Genomic DNA, 15,421 nt, shown 5'->3' with positions numbered 1-15,421 from the left:
ACACCTTGTATCAGCTGTAATCCAGTCCAGTCCAGTGCTGCCTGCTGAGCAGCACTGACCAACACTGCCTGGGCCCAGGCTTTTATCTCTGAGGCCCCATTATGATGTCAGAAAGCTGGCTCTGGAATCCTGAGGGCTCCACTATGACACGTGCAAAGTTCCGTCTGAACTTTATATAAGACGGTGAGGCTCAGTCAGTCACTCAGTGTTGCCTGAGAGGGCAACACTGCAACAGCCGGCCGCCAGGCTGTCTTTTTTTTGCACAGCTAGTTGCCTCCAGGAGGCCACAAGAGGGAGACAAGGGACTGCAAAATGGAAAATAGGCATCCACCAACTTTACAGACAACTTCTCCTTGCTCCTACAACCTCCATCCTTGCACAGTTTGTTATTCTTCTAGGTAACATAGTAACAAATCCAAATTGCTGCTCTCTTTGTAGGCAAGCAAGGCTTTGTTGCAACTGCAATTCTTACTTCTTCTTGAAATGTAGGGACGACAGTACATTCCATCACATCCATCTAGTGTACACAGGTAGGTCCATTGTGGCGGGCAGGCGAGCGGGCGGGCTGCTTTATTGGCTGTTTGCTGTTCCCCTACTCCACTCCACTATTTGACTGTTGTGCTGCATCAATCAATCAATCAATCAATCAATCAATCAATCAATCAATCAATCAATCAATCAATCAATCAATCAGTGGCTGGCTCAGGTGCAGCTCTTTAACTTACCTTAACCCCTTAAGGACGCAGCCTAGTTTGGGCCTTAAGGCTCAGAGCCCATTTTTCAAATCTGACATATTTCACTTTATGTGGTAATAACGTCGGAATGCTTAAACCTATCCAAGCGATTCTGAGATTGTTTTCTCGTGACACTTTGGGCTTCATGTTCGTGGTAAAATTTGGTCGATATATTCAGTCTTTATTTGTGAAAAATTGCAAAATTTAGAGAAAATTTACAAAAAATAGCATTTTTCAGAATTTAAATGCATCTGCTTGAAAAACAGACGGTTATACCACCCAAAATAGTTACTAGTTCACATTTCCCATATGTCTACTTTTGATTGGCATCGTTTTTTGAACATTCTTTTATTTTTCTTGGACGTTACAAGGCTTAGAACATAAACAGCAATTTCTCATATTCTTAAGAAAATTTCAAAAGCCTTTTTTTGAAGGTGCCAGTTCAGTTCTGAAGTGGATTTGAGGGGACTATGTGTTAGAAACCCCCATAAAACACCCCATTTTAAAAACTAGACCCCTCAAAGTATTCAAAACAGCATATAGAAAGTTTTTTAACCCTTCAGGCATTTCACAGGAATTAAAGCAAAGTGGAAATTAAATTTGCAAATTTCATTTTTTCTGCTGAATTTCAATTTTATTCAATTTTTTTTTAGTAACAGAGAAGGTTTTACCAGAGAAACACTACAAATATGTATTGTCCAGATTCTGCAGTTTTTAGAAATGTCCCACATGTGGCCCTACTGCGCTCGTGGACTAAAACACAAGCCCTAGAAGCAAAGAAGCACCTAGTGCATTTTGAGGCCTCTTTTTTATTAGAATATATTTTAGGCAGCATGCCAGGTTTGAAGAGGCGTTGAGGTATCAAAACAATGGAAACCCACCAGAAGTGACCCCATTTTGGAAATTACACCCCTCAAGGAATTCATTTATGGTTTTTGTTATCATTTTGACCGCACAGTTTTTTCACAGCACCTATTTGAATTGGGCTGTGAAATGAAAAAAATGATATTTTTTCCAATAAAATGTCATTTTTGATCAAATTTTCTTATTTTCACAGGGAACAACATACCCCATTTTGTTGCCCAATTTGTCCTTAGTGCGGCAATACCCCATTTGTGGTGATAAACTGCCGTTTGGGCCCATGGGAGGGCTCAGAAGGAAAGGAGCGCTATGTGTTTGTTGGAGTCCAGATTTTGCTGGATTGGTTTTCGGGTGCCATGTCGCATTTGCAGAGCCCCAGAGGTATCAAAGCAATGGAAACCCACCAGAAGTGACCCCATTTTGGAAACTACACCCCTCAAGGAATTCATTTATGGTTTTTGTTATCATTTTGACCGCACAGGTTTTTCACAGCACCTATTTGAATTGGGCTGTGAAATGAAAAAAATTATATTTTTTCCAATAAGATGTCATTTTTGATCAAAATTTCTTATTTTCACAGGGAACAACATACCCCATTTTGTTGCCCAATTTGTCCTTAGTGCGGCAATACCCCATTTGTGGTGATAAACTGCCGTTTGGGCCCATGGGAGGGCTCAGACGGAAAGGAGCGCTATGTGTTTGTTGGAGTCCAGATTTTGCTGGATTGGTTTTCGGGTGCCATGTTGCATTTGCAGAGCCCCAGAGGTATCAAAGCAATGGAAACCCACCAGAAGTGACCCCATTTTGGAAACTACACCCCTCAAGGAATTCATTTATGGTTTTTGTTATCATTTTGACCGCACAGTTTTTTCACAGCACCTATTTGAATTGGGCTGTGAAATGAAAAAAATGATATTTTTTCCAATAAGATGTCATTTTTGATCAAAATTTCTTATTTTCACAAGGAACAACATACCCCATTTTGTTGCCCAATTTGTCCTTAGTGCGGCAATACCCCATTTGTGGTGATAAACTGCCCTTTGGGCCCATGGGAGGGCTCAGAAGGAAAGGACCACCATTTGGCCTACTGGAGCTTTTCTGGTGCTAAGTCATGTGTGCAGAAGCCCCTGAGGTACCAGTACAGTTGAAACCCCCGAGAAGTGACCCCATTTTAAAAACTACACCCCTTAAGACATTCATCTAGAGGTGTAGTGAGCATTTTGACCCCACAGGTACTGTGTAAAAGATAATGCGCAGCAGATGGTGCAGTGTGAGATTTGCAATTTTATATATGTATATGCCATTTCAGTGTCCAATATAGTGTGCCCAGCATGCGCCACCGGAGATATACACCCCTTAAATTGTAATGTGGGTTCTCCTGGGTACGACAATACCCTACATGTGGCTGTTATCAGCTGCCTGGGCATACGGCAGGGCTCAGAAGGGAAAGATGAGGGGGGTAAGCTGTGCGGAGTGCATCAGGGTAAATTGAAAATCAAGGGATGTATGATACATTTTAAAACAATCTTTTATACAGAGCCCTGGTTTTTCGGGACACGTGTCACATTGGTATATTGTGTTCTTCCTTATCCCCCTCTTATAGCAGACTCTGCACCTCTTTTGACTCTTTCCCTTTCCACCGGTTTGGGGACCTTCTCCTGGAAAGTGTTGCCCTGGTACGATGCGCCCCCCCTTCCTGGTCCCTAAAGATTAGATCTTGAAATTCCAGGAAAGTTCCCCTCTGGCCTGCACATCGACGTAGCACATACGCATTGTACAAAGCCATCTGTATGATGTGCCCGGCCAGCTTCTTATACCTCACCGCATGGCGCTGTAGGGCTTCAGGACTTGATTTGACAAGTCCATCCCTCCCATGTACCTATTGTAGTCCAGGATGCAGTCTGGTTTGGGGGTGGCCTTTCCTTCATATATCCTAAACCTGTAGGTATACCCTGATGCACTCTCGCAGCTTATACATCTTCACGCCATACCTTGCCCTCTTACCTGGCAGGTACTGGCGGAATTGAACCCTCCCTTTAAAATGTACCAGGGACTCATCAATAGAAAAACACTTCTCGGGGGTGTATGCTTGGGAAAACCGGGCACTGGAACGGTCTAATAGGGGTCTCCGTTTATACAAACGGTCAAAACTGGGGTCATCTCGGAGTGGGCACGGCTCATTATCAGTATAATGTAAGAAGCGAAGTATTGCCTCATTTATTTATTTTTTTAGGTTCCAGTTCATTTCTGAAGTTGCTTTGAGGGGCCCATATATTAGAAACCCCTATCAAACACCCCATTTTAGAAACTAGACCCCTCAAAGTATTCACAACAGCATTTAGAAAGTTTATGAACCCTTTAGGTGTTTCACAGAAATTTAGAGCAAAGTAGAGGTGACATTTACTCTTTTTATACCATTTTTTTTATAACACAAAAGGATTTATCAGAGAAACGCAACTCAATACTTATTGCCCAGATTCTGCAGTTTAGAGAAATATCCCACATGTGGCCCTCGGGCGGTAATGGACTGAAGCACCGGCCTCCGAAGCAAAGGAGCACCTAGCGGATTTTGAGCCCTCGTTTTTATTAGGCACCATGTCCGGTTTGAAGAGGTCTTGTGGTGCCAAAACATTGGAAACCCCCCAAAAGTGACCCCAATTTGGAAACTAGACCCCTTGAGGAATCCATTGTAGTTTTCATGGGGTGCATGCGGCTTTTTGATCAGTTTTTATTCCATTTTTAGGTGGCGTGGTGCCTAAAAAACAGCAATTGTACTATTGTTTTTGTATACTTTTTTTTTTACAGCGTTCACCGTGCGCTATAAATGATATATTAACTTTATTCTGCGGGGCGATACGATCACGGCGATACCAGATGTTTATAGTTTTTTTTTATGTCTTATGGCGTTTGCACAATAAAGTACGTTTTGTAAACAATCATTCACTTTTTGTGTTACCTTATTCTAAGAGCCATAACGTTTTTATTTTTCAATCAATAAAGCCGTGCGAGGACTTATTTTTTGCGTAACGAACTGTATTTTCCATCAGTACCATTTTTCGGTACATGCGACTTTTTGATCTCTTTTTATTCCATTTTTTGGGAGGTGAAGTGACCAAACAATTGTGATTGTGGTACGGTTTATTAATATTTTTTTTTACGGCGTTCACCGTGCGGGATAAATAACAAAATATTTTTGTAGTTCAGGCCGTTACGGACGCGGCGATACCAATTATGTATAGTTTATTTGTTTGTTTATATATTTTTATTAATAATAAAGGCCTGATAAGGGAAAAAGTGGGACTTTTACTTTTATTACTTTTAAAACTTTTATTTTCTTATTTTTACACATCTTTTTTTAACTTTTTTTTTACTTTATTACTTTGTCCCACTAGGGGACATGAGGGCAGGAGGCCCTGATCGCTATTCTAATACACTGCACTACATGCGTAGTGCAGTGTATTAGAACTGTCAGCTACTCACTGACAGCAAGCATAGTGGGTCCTGACGTTGTCAGGACCCACTAGGCTTCCGTCTATGGCATAGCCGGACGCCATTGTTTGGTGTCCGGTTGCCATAGTCACCATCGCCGGCCGCTATCGCGTAGCAGGCCGGCGATGGCAGCTTAACCCCTAAAAAGCCGCGATCTCTATAGAACGCGGCTTTTAAGGGGTTAATCAGCGGGGACACAGCGATCGGTCCCCGCTGTAGGAGCTGTGACAGCTGCTGAACAAGACAGCAGCGTCACAGCTCCTGTATGTGTCGGGAGGACGGCCGAAACGGCCGTTACTCCCGAGACGTACTATTACGGCATGGAGCGCGAACGATACAGCTGCCATGACGTAATAGTACGTCAAGGAGCGGGAAGGGGTTAAAGGGAGGGCGGAGAGAAGACAAGGAAGGTGAATGAGGTGTTCCAATGTGAAATGCCGGAAACACAGAAACACAGACGACACACAACAAGAGGTGGCAATCTATTCATTAATTGCATTTAATCAATGAGCTCATTATCACTCATGCATTGTCCAACAGGTGTTGAAATAATGGGATTAAAAGGGGAGATCCCTTCAGAAAGACAGAAACAATAGCAAAGACAAAAAACACTTTTGGAATCTGCTTTTAGTCAACACATAAGGAAAGGGTGCACCGGTCCTGGAAATACTGCAATACCAGGTCAATGCGTGGAGTGGACAGAGCAAGCTCTATTTCCATCTCCCTGTTCTAAAAATCCATTTAATATATGGTCCCCAGATAGGGGACGTATCAGATATTAAACTGATAAGAACAGATACTACACTTGATCTTAGCCAAAAGGCCGAGAAGCGATAACCCGAACGGGCCGCGCGTTGCCCGAGCCTGCCCGATACTGCTGTTCAGCCCTTGCAGCGATTCAGCCTACTTCTAGGCAATTCCATGGGGCCCTGCAGGCTCACACACTCACAGCTACACGGGAGGTGAATAAAGGCCGGAGAGGAAGCCAGACAGGATTTGCTTCTTTTGCTTGCACCACAATGCAGTGCTGAAAGAGGAGGAATCGACATAAAAACGCCTTCCTGGCAACGCCCAAATGCCCTGCTGCCATGCAGATAAACACTGGCAGCGGCAGCAAGTGCATGCCCACAGCCACCCCTTGTTCCTTCACACCTTGTATCAGCTGTAATCCAGTCCAGTCCAGTGCTGCCTGCTGAGCAGCACTGACCAACACTGCCTGGGCCCAGGCTTTTATCTCTGAGGCCCCATTATGATGTCAGAAAGCTGGCTCTGGAATCCTGAGGGCTCCACTATGACACGTGCAAAGTTCCGTCTGAACTTTATATAAGACGGTGAGGCTCAGTCAGTCACTCAGTGTTGCCTGAGAGGGCAACACTGCAACAGCCGGCCGCCAGGCTGTCTTTTTTTTGCACAGCTAGTTGCCTCCAGGAGGCCACAAGAGGGAGACAAGGGACTGCAAAATGGAAAATAGGCATCCACCAACTTTACAGACAACTTCTCCTTGCTCCTACAACCTCCATCCTTGCACAGTTTGTTATTCTTCTAGGTAACATAGTAACAAATCCAAATTGCTGCTCTCTTTGTAGGCAAGCAAGGCTTTGTTGCAACTGCAATTCTTACTTCTTCTTGAAATGTAGGGACGACAGTACATTCCATCACATCCATCTAGTGTACACAGGTAGGTCCATTGTGGCGGGCAGGCGAGCGGGCGGGCTGCTTTATTGGCTGTTTGCTGTTCCCCTACTCCACTCCACTATTTGACTGTTGTGCTGCATCAATCAATCAATCAATCAATCAATCAATCAGTGGCTGGCTCAGGTGCAGCTCTTTAACTTACCTAAAAGGGAGGGCGGAGAGAAGACAAGGAAGGTGAATGAGGTGTTCCAATGTGAAATGCCGGAAACACAGAAACACAGACGACACACAACAAGAGGTGGCAATCTATTCATTAATTGCATTTAATCAATGAGCTCATTATCACTCATGCATTGTCCAACAGGTGTTGAAATAATGGGATTAAAAGGGGAGATCCCTTCAGAAAGACAGAAACAATAGCAAAGACAAAAAACACTTTTGGAATCTGCTTTTAGTCAACACATAAGGAAAGGGTGCACCGGTCCTGGAAATACTGCAATACCAGGTCAATGCGTGGAGTGGACAGAGCAAGCTCTATTTCCATCTCCCTGTTCTAAAAATCCATTTAATATATGGTCCCCAGATAGGGGACGTATCAGATATTAAACTGATAAGAACAGATACTACACTTGATCTTAGCCAAAAGGCCGAGAAGCGATAACCCGAACGGGCCGCGCGTTGCCCGAGCCTGCCCGATACTGCTGTTCAGCCCTTGCAGCGATTCAGCCTACTTCTAGGCAATTCCATGGGGCCCTGCAGGCTCACACACTCACAGCTACACAGGAGGTGAATAAAGGCCGGAGAGGAAGCCAGACAGGATTTGCTTCTTTTGCTTGCACCACAATGCAGTGCTGAAAGAGGAGGAATCTACATAAAAACGCCTTCCTGGCAACGCCCAAATGCCCTGCTGCCATGCAGATAAACACTGGCAGCGGCAGCAAGTGCATGCCCACAGCCACCCCTTGTTCCTTCACACCTTGTATCAGCTGTAATCCAGTCCAGTCCAGTGCTGCCTGCTGAGCAGCACTGACCAACACTGCCTGGGCCCAGGCTTTTATCTCTGAGGCCCCATTATGATGTCAGAAAGCTGGCTCTGGAATCCTGAGGGCTCCACTATGACACGTGCAAAGTTCCGTCTGAACTTTATATAAGACGGTGAGGCTCAGTCAGTCACTCAGTGTTGCCTGAGAGGGCAACACTGCAACAGCCGGCCGCCAGGCTGTCTTTTTTTTGCACAGCTAGTTGCCTCCAGGAGGCCACAAGAGGGAGACAAGGGACTGCAAAATGGAAAATAGGCATCCACCAACTTTACAGACAACTTCTCCTTGCTCCTACAACCTCCATCCTTGCACAGTTTGTTATTCTTCTAGGTAACATAGTAACAAATCCAAATTGCTGCTCTCTTTGTAGGCAAGCAAGGCTTTGTTGCAACTGCAATTCTTACTTCTTCTTGAAATGTAGGGACGACAGTACATTCCATCACATCCATCTAGTGTACACAGGTAGGTCCATTGTGGCGGGCAGGCGAGCGGGCGGGCTGCTTTATTGGCTGTTTGCTGTTCCCCTACTCCACTCCACTATTTGACTGTTGTGCTGCATCAATCAATCAATCAATCAATCAATCAATCAATCAATCAATCAGTGGCTGGCTCAGGTGCAGCTCTTTAACTTACCTAAAAGGGAGGGCGGAGAGAAGACAAGGAAGGTGAATGAGGTGTTCCAATGTGAAATGCCGGAAACACAGAAACACAGACGACACACAACAAGAGGTGGCAATCTATTCATTAATTGCATTTAATCAATGAGCTCATTATCACTCATGCATTGTCCAACAGGTGTTGAAATAATGGGATTAAAAGGGGAGATCCCTTCAGAAAGACAGAAACAATAGCAAAGACAAAAAACACTTTTGGAATCTGCTTTTAGTCAACACATAAGGAAAGGGTGCACCGGTCCTGGAAATACTGCAATACCAGGTCAATGCGTGGAGTGGACAGAGCAAGCTCTATTTCCATCTCCCTGTTCTAAAAATCCATTTAATATATGGTCCCCAGATAGGGGACGTATCAGATATTAAACTGATAAGAACAGATACTACACTTGATCTTAGCCAAAAGGCCGAGAAGCGATAACCCGAACGGGCCGCGCGTTGCCCGAGCCTGCCCGATACTGCTGTTCAGCCCTTGCAGCGATTCAGCCTACTTCTAGGCAATTCCATGGGGCCCTGCAGGCTCACACACTCACAGCTACACGGGAGGTGAATAAAGGCCGGAGAGGAAGCCAGACAGGATTTGCTTCTTTTGCTTGCACCACAATGCAGTGCTGAAAGAGGAGGAATCTACATAAAAACGCCTTCCTGGCAACGCCCAAATGCCCTGCTGCCATGCAGATAAACACTGGCAGCGGCAGCAAGTGCATGCCCACAGCCACCCCTTGTTCCTTCACACCTTGTATCAGCTGTAATCCAGTCCAGTCCAGTGCTGCCTGCTGAGCAGCACTGACCAACACTGCCTGGGCCCAGGCTTTTATCTCTGAGGCCCCATTATGATGTCAGAAAGCTGGCTCTGGAATCCTGAGGGCTCCACTATGACACGTGCAAAGTTCCGTCTGAACTTTATATAAGACGGTGAGGCTCAGTCAGTCACTCAGTGTTGCCTGAGAGGGCAACACTGCAACAGCCGGCCGCCAGGCTGTCTTTTTTTTGCACAGCTAGTTGCCTCCAGGAGGCCACAAGAGGGAGACAAGGGACTGCAAAATGGAAAATAGGCATCCACCAACTTTACAGACAACTTCTCCTTGCTCCTACAACCTCCATCCTTGCACAGTTTGTTATTCTTCTAGGTAACATAGTAACAAATCCAAATTGCTGCTCTCTTTGTAGGCAAGCAAGGCTTTGTTGCAACTGCAATTCTTACTTCTTCTTGAAATGTAGGGACGACAGTACATTCCATCACATCCATCTAGTGTACACAGGTAGGTCCATTGTGGCGGGCAGGCGAGCGGGCGGGCTGCTTTATTGGCTGTTTGCTGTTCCCCTACTCCACTCCACTATTTGACTGTTGTGCTGCATCAATCAATCAATCAATCAATCAATCAATCAATCAATCAATCAGTGGCTGGCTCAGGTGCAGCTCTTTAACTTACCTAAAAGGGAGGGCGGAGAGAAGACAAGGAAGGTGAATGAGGTGTTCCAATGTGAAATGCCGGAAACACAGAAACACAGACGACACACAACAAGAGGTGGCAATCTATTCATTAATTGCATTTAATCAATGAGCTCATTATCACTCATGCATTGTCCAACAGGTGTTGAAATAATGGGATTAAAAGGGGAGATCCCTTCAGAAAGACAGAAACAATAGCAAAGACAAAAAACACTTTTGGAATCTGCTTTTAGTCAACACATAAGGAAAGGGTGCACCGGTCCTGGAAATACTGCAATACCAGGTCAATGCGTGGAGTGGACAGAGCAAGCTCTATTTCCATCTCCCTGTTCTAAAAATCCATTTAATATATGGTCCCCAGATAGGGGACGTATCAGATATTAAACTGATAAGAACAGATACTACACTTGATCTTAGCCAAAAGGCCGAGAAGCGATAACCCGAACGGGCCGCGCGTTGCCCGAGCCTGCCCGATACTGCTGTTCAGCCCTTGCAGCGATTCAGCCTACTTCTAGGCAATTCCATGGGGCCCTGCAGGCTCACACACTCACAGCTACACGGGAGGTGAATAAAGGCCGGAGAGGAAGCCAGACAGGATTTGCTTCTTTTGCTTGCACCACAATGCAGTGCTGAAAGAGGAGGAATCTACATAAAAACGCCTTCCTGGCAACGCCCAAATGCCCTGCTGCCATGCAGATAAACACTGGCAGCGGCAGCAAGTGCATGCCCACAGCCACCCCTTGTTCCTTCACACCTTGTATCAGCTGTAATCCAGTCCAGTCCAGTGCTGCCTGCTGAGCAGCACTGACCAACACTGCCTGGGCCCAGGCTTTTATCTCTGAGGCCCCATTATGATGTCAGAAAGCTGGCTCTGGAATCCTGAGGGCTCCACTATGACACGTGCAAAGTTCCGTCTGAACTTTATATAAGACGGTGAGGCTCAGTCAGTCACTCAGTGTTGCCTGAGAGGGCAACACTGCAACAGCCGGCCGCCAGGCTGTCTTTTTTTTGCACAGCTAGTTGCCTCCAGGAGGCCACAAGAGGGAGACAAGGGACTGCAAAATGGAAAATAGGCATCCACCAACTTTACAGACAACTTCTCCTTGCTCCTACAACCTCCATCCTTGCACAGTTTGTTATTCTTCTAGGTAACATAGTAACAAATCCAAATTGCTGCTCTCTTTGTAGGCAAGCAAGGCTTTGTTGCAACTGCAATTCTTACTTCTTCTTGAAATGTAGGGACGACAGTACATTCCATCACATCCATCTAGTGTACACAGGTAGGTCCATTGTGGCGGGCAGGCGAGCGGGCGGGCTGCTTTATTGGCTGTTTGCTGTTCCCCTACTCCACTCCACTATTTGACTGTTGTGCTGCATCAATCAATCAATCAATCAATCAATCAATCAATCAATCAATCAATCAATCAATCAATCAGTGGCTGGCTCAGGTGCAGCTCTTTAACTTACCTAAAAGGGAGGGCGGAGAGAAGACAAGGAAGGTGAATGAGGTGTTCCAATGTGAAATGCCGGAAACACAGAAACACAGACGACACACAACAAGAGGTGGCAATCTATTCATTAATTGCATTTAATCAATGAGCTCATTATCACTCATGCATTGTCCAACAGGTGTTGAAATAATGGGATTAAAAGGGGAGATCCCTTCAGAAAGACAGAAACAATAGCAAAGACAAAAAACACTTTTGGAATCTGCTTTTAGTCAACACATAAGGAAAGGGTGCACCGGTCCTGGAAATACTGCAATACCAGGTCAATGCGTGGAGTGGACAGAGCAAGCTCTATTTCCATCTCCCTGTTCTAAAAATCCATTTAATATATGGTCCCCAGATAGGGGACGTATCAGATATTAAACTGATAAGAACAGATACTACACTTGATCTTAGCCAAAAGGCCGAGAAGCGATAACCCGAACGGGCCGCGCGTTGCCCGAGCCTGCCCGATACTGCTGTTCAGCCCTTGCAGCGATTCAGCCTACTTCTAGGCAATTCCATGGGGCCCTGCAGGCTCACACACTCACAGCTACACGGGAGGTGAATAAAGGCCGGAGAGGAAGCCAGACAGGATTTGCTTCTTTTGCTTGCACCACAATGCAGTGCTGAAAGAGGAGGAATCTACATAAAAACGCCTTCCTGGCAACGCCCAAATGCCCTGCTGCCATGCAGATAAACACTGGCAGCGGCAGCAAGTGCATGCCCACAGCCACCCCTTGTTCCTTCACACCTTGTATCAGCTGTAATCCAGTCCAGTCCAGTGCTGCCTGCTGAGCAGCACTGACCAACACTGCCTGGGCCCAGGCTTTTATCTCTGAGGCCCCATTATGATGTCAGAAAGCTGGCTCTGGAATCCTGAGGGCTCCACTATGACACGTGCAAAGTTCCGTCTGAACTTTATATAAGACGGTGAGGCTCAGTCAGTCACTCAGTGTTGCCTGAGAGGGCAACACTGCAACAGCCGGCCGCCAGGCTGTCTTTTTTTTGCACAGCTAGTTGCCTCCAGGAGGCCACAAGAGGGAGACAAGGGACTGCAAAATGGAAAATAGGCATCCACCAACTTTACAGACAACTTCTCCTTGCTCCTACAACCTCCATCCTTGCACAGTTTGTTATTCTTCTAGGTAACATAGTAACAAATCCAAATTGCTGCTCTCTTTGTAGGCAAGCAAGGCTTTGTTGCAACTGCAATTCTTACTTCTTCTTGAAATGTAGGGACGACAGTACATTCCATCACATCCATCTAGTGTACACAGGTAGGTCCATTGTGGCGGGCAGGCGAGCGGGCGGGCTGCTTTATTGGCTGTTTGCTGTTCCCCTACTCCACTCCACTATTTGACTGTTGTGCTGCATCAATCAATCAATCAATCAATCAATCAATCAATCAATCAATCAATCAATCAGTGGCTGGCTCAGGTGCAGCTCTTTAACTTACCTAAAAGGGAGGGCGGAGAGAAGACAAGGAAGGTGAATGAGGTGTTCCAATGTGAAATGCCGGAAACACAGAAACACAGACGACACACAACAAGAGGTGGCAATCTATTCATTAATTGCATTTAATCAATGAGCTCATTATCACTCATGCATTGTCCAACAGGTGTTGAAATAATGGGATTAAAAGGGGAGATCCCTTCAGAAAGACAGAAACAATAGCAAAGACAAAAAACACTTTTGGAATCTGCTTTTAGTCAACACATAAGGAAAGGGTGCACCGGTCCTGGAAATACTGCAATACCAGGTCAATGCGTGGAGTGGACAGAGCAAGCTCTATTTCCATCTCCCTGTTCTAAAAATCCATTTAATATATGGTCCCCAGATAGGGGACGTATCAGATATTAAACTGATAAGAACAGATACTACACTTGATCTTAGCCAAAAGGCCGAGAAGCGATAACCCGAACGGGCCGCGCGTTGCCCGAGCCTGCCCGATACTGCTGTTCAGCCCTTGCAGCGATTCAGCCTACTTCTAGGCAATTCCATGGGGCCCTGCAGGCTCACACACTCACAGCTACACGGGAGGTGAATAAAGGCCGGAGAGGAAGCCAGACAGGATTTGCTTCTTTTGCTTGCACCACAATGCAGTGCTGAAAGAGGAGGAATCTACATAAAAACGCCTTCCTGGCAACGCCCAAATGCCCTGCTGCCATGCAGATAAACACTGGCAGCGGCAGCAAGTGCATGCCCACAGCCACCCCTTGTTCCTTCACACCTTGTATCAGCTGTAATCCAGTCCAGTCCAGTGCTGCCTGCTGAGCAGCACTGACCAACACTGCCTGGGCCCAGGCTTTTATCTCTGAGGCCCCATTATGATGTCAGAAAGCTGGCTCTGGAATCCTGAGGGCTCCACTATGACACGTGCAAAGTTCCGTCTGAACTTTATATAAGACGGTGAGGCTCAGTCAGTCACTCAGTGTTGCCTGAGAGGGCAACACTGCAACAGCCGGCCGCCAGGCTGTCTTTTTTTTGCACAGCTAGTTGCCTCCAGGAGGCCACAAGAGGGAGACAAGGGACTGCAAAATGGAAAATAGGCATCCACCAACTTTACAGACAACTTCTCCTTGCTCCTACAACCTCCATCCTTGCACAGTTTGTTATTCTTCTAGGTAACATAGTAACAAATCCAAATTGCTGCTCTCTTTGTAGGCAAGCAAGGCTTTGTTGCAACTGCAATTCTTACTTCTTCTTGAAATGTAGGGACGACAGTACATTCCATCACATCCATCTAGTGTACACAGGTAGGTCCATTGTGGCGGGCAGGCGAGCGGGCGGGCTGCTTTATTGGCTGTTTGCTGTTCCCCTACTCCACTCCACTATTTGACTGTTGTGCTGCATCAATCAATCAATCAATCAATCAATCAATCAATCAATCAATCAGTGGCTGGCTCAGGTGCAGCTCTTTAACTTACCTAAAAGGGAGGGCGGAGAGAAGACAAGGAAGGTGAATGAGGTGTTCCAATGTGAAATGCCGGAAACACAGAAACACAGACGACACACAACAAGAGGTGGCAATCTATTCATTAATTGCATTTAATCAATGAGCTCATTATCACTCATGCATTGTCCAACAGGTGTTGAAATAATGGGATTAAAAGGGGAGATCCCTTCAGAAAGACAGAAACAATAGCAAAGACAAAAAACACTTTTGGAATCTGCTTTTAGTCAACACATAAGGAAAGGGTGCACCGGTCCTGGAAATACTGCAATACCAGGTCAATGCGTGGAGTGGACAGAGCAAGCTCTATTTCCATCTCCCTGTTCTAAAAATCCATTTAATATATGGTCCCCAGATAGGGGACGTATCAGATATTAAACTGATAAGAACAGATACTACACTTGATCTTAGCCAAAAGGCCGAGAAGCGATAACCCGAACGGGCCGCGCGTTGCCCGAGCCTGCCCGATACTGCTGTTCAGCCCTTGCAGCGATTCAGCCTACTTCTAGGCAATTCCATGGGGCCCTGCAGGCTCACACACTCACAGCTACACGGGAGGTGAATAAAGGCCGGAGAGGAAGCCAGACAGGATTTGCTTCTTTTGCTTGCACCACAATGCAGTGCTGAAAGAGGAGGAATCTACATAAAAACGCCTTCCTGGCAACGCCCAAATGCCCTGCTGCCATGCAGATAAACACTGGCAGCGGCAGCAAGTGCATGCCCACAGCCACCCCTTGTTCCTTCACACCTTGTATCAGCTGTAATCCAGTCCAGTCCAGTGCTGCCTGCTGAGCAGCACTGACCAACACTGCCTGGGCCCAGGCTTTTATCTCTGAGGCCCCATTATGATGTCAGAAAGCTGGCTCTGGAATCCTGAGGGCTCCACTATGACACGTGCAAAGTTCCGTCTGAACTTTATATAAGACGGTGAGGCTCAGTCAGTCACTCAGTGTTGCCTGAGAGGGCAACACTGCAACAGCCGGCCGCCAGGCTGTCTTTTTTTTGCACAGCTAGTTGCCTCCAGGAGGCCACAAGAGGGAGACAAGGGACTGCAAAATGGAAAATAGGCATCCACCAACTTTACAGACAACTTCT

General features: G+C 46.1%; 7 non-coding genes across 7 annotated transcripts; all 7 read right to left on the bottom strand.

Moving 5' to 3' along the window:
• Window positions 1-5,728: 5,728 nt before the first annotated feature.
• Window positions 5,729-5,919, bottom strand: LOC142697290 (U2 spliceosomal RNA). Its single transcript, XR_012865099.1, has one exon. It is a non-coding gene; the product is annotated as a U2 spliceosomal RNA (small nuclear RNA).
• A 1,268-nt stretch (window positions 5,920-7,187) lies between these two features.
• On the bottom strand, window positions 7,188-7,378 carry LOC142697289 (U2 spliceosomal RNA). Its single transcript, XR_012865098.1, has one exon. It is a non-coding gene; the product is annotated as a U2 spliceosomal RNA (small nuclear RNA).
• A 1,280-nt stretch (window positions 7,379-8,658) lies between these two features.
• Window positions 8,659-8,849, bottom strand: LOC142697288 (U2 spliceosomal RNA). Its single transcript, XR_012865097.1, has one exon. It is a non-coding gene; the product is annotated as a U2 spliceosomal RNA (small nuclear RNA).
• A 1,280-nt stretch (window positions 8,850-10,129) lies between these two features.
• On the bottom strand, window positions 10,130-10,320 carry LOC142697286 (U2 spliceosomal RNA). Its single transcript, XR_012865095.1, has one exon. It is a non-coding gene; the product is annotated as a U2 spliceosomal RNA (small nuclear RNA).
• Window positions 10,321-11,616: 1,296 nt separating this feature from the next.
• On the bottom strand, window positions 11,617-11,807 carry LOC142697285 (U2 spliceosomal RNA). Its single transcript, XR_012865094.1, has one exon. It is a non-coding gene; the product is annotated as a U2 spliceosomal RNA (small nuclear RNA).
• Window positions 11,808-13,095: 1,288 nt separating this feature from the next.
• On the bottom strand, window positions 13,096-13,286 carry LOC142697283 (U2 spliceosomal RNA). The gene has a single exon (XR_012865093.1). It is a non-coding gene; the product is annotated as a U2 spliceosomal RNA (small nuclear RNA).
• Window positions 13,287-14,566: 1,280 nt separating this feature from the next.
• LOC142697282 (U2 spliceosomal RNA) lies at window positions 14,567-14,757 on the bottom strand. The gene has a single exon (XR_012865092.1). It is a non-coding gene; the product is annotated as a U2 spliceosomal RNA (small nuclear RNA).
• Between the last annotated feature and the right edge of the window lie 664 nt (window positions 14,758-15,421).

This window comes from Rhinoderma darwinii (assembly GCF_050947455.1).
Source record: "Rhinoderma darwinii isolate aRhiDar2 chromosome 5 unlocalized genomic scaffold, aRhiDar2.hap1 SUPER_5_unloc_8, whole genome shotgun sequence".
Classification (NCBI taxonomy): domain Eukaryota; kingdom Metazoa; phylum Chordata; class Amphibia; order Anura; family Rhinodermatidae; genus Rhinoderma; species Rhinoderma darwinii.
Note: the sequence above shows the minus strand (reverse complement) of the source record. Positions and strands in the feature narration are given on the sequence as shown.